We start from the raw sequence: 814 nt of genomic DNA, 5'->3' as shown, positions 1-814 counted from the left end.
GCTGTCCCCACAGTATATTCCTTATGGAGTGCAGAATGTAATTCCCTCAAGAATTTCAGTACGGAAAAATCATCCTCTGCTGTAGGAAGTGCAGTTGGTCTTTGTTAGAAGTCTGTAATTAGTTTGCTCAGTTTGGTCTTTTTTAAAAATCCCACTGTTAGTGCACCAGTCTGTCCCCCTGCATCGTGTTTGTGATCCAAATCCTTGTCCCTGTGCTCCATATCCATGGGAGGAGTTTGTGCCTTGGACTGCTGCTGCAGAGCCAGAAAGTTGGGCTGTCTGAGGCTCAGAGCCACGATTTTCCCTGGTTTGGGAATGAAGGATTAAAAGAGACAAATCCCCAAAACTGCCAAACATGGAGTTGACTGAACGACGGGACACCATGATTCCCTTCTTTGGAGGGGGTGTGAGACCTGGAGATGCTGCGGGCAGAGGCTGCTCCTCTGCAAATCCCGTCAAATCCTGAGCTGCATCATGAAGATGCTGTTTCCAAAATCACAGCCTGCCAGGGGTTGTCCCTGTCTGTACTTACAGCCCTGGAATGCCAGGCGGGAGCCCTGGCTTTTCCCGTGCTCATCATCTCCAACTGGAGCTGCTCCCCGGTGACCCCGAGCTGTGGTGGGAACCTGTGGGATTGCTCTGAGTTCAGGAACAACCACAGGGAACCCAGGAAAGGATCCAGCCACCCCAAGAGTGTCATTTTAGGTTGGTGTCCATGACAATCCATAAATCAGAACAGCTGGAGGACCTCTACCCTGAGGAATTGCTACTGGGCCTTTCTGCTCCTGGTTTATGGGTGGTGGTTTCAGCCCAG

This window comes from Corvus kubaryi, unplaced genomic scaffold (genome assembly GCF_017639235.1).
Source record: "Corvus kubaryi isolate FWS band 111438036 unplaced genomic scaffold, C.kubaryi_AGA036_p1.0 37352, whole genome shotgun sequence".
Lineage (NCBI taxonomy): Eukaryota > Metazoa > Chordata > Aves > Passeriformes > Corvidae > Corvus > Corvus kubaryi.
This window is presented reverse-complemented; position numbering follows the sequence as displayed.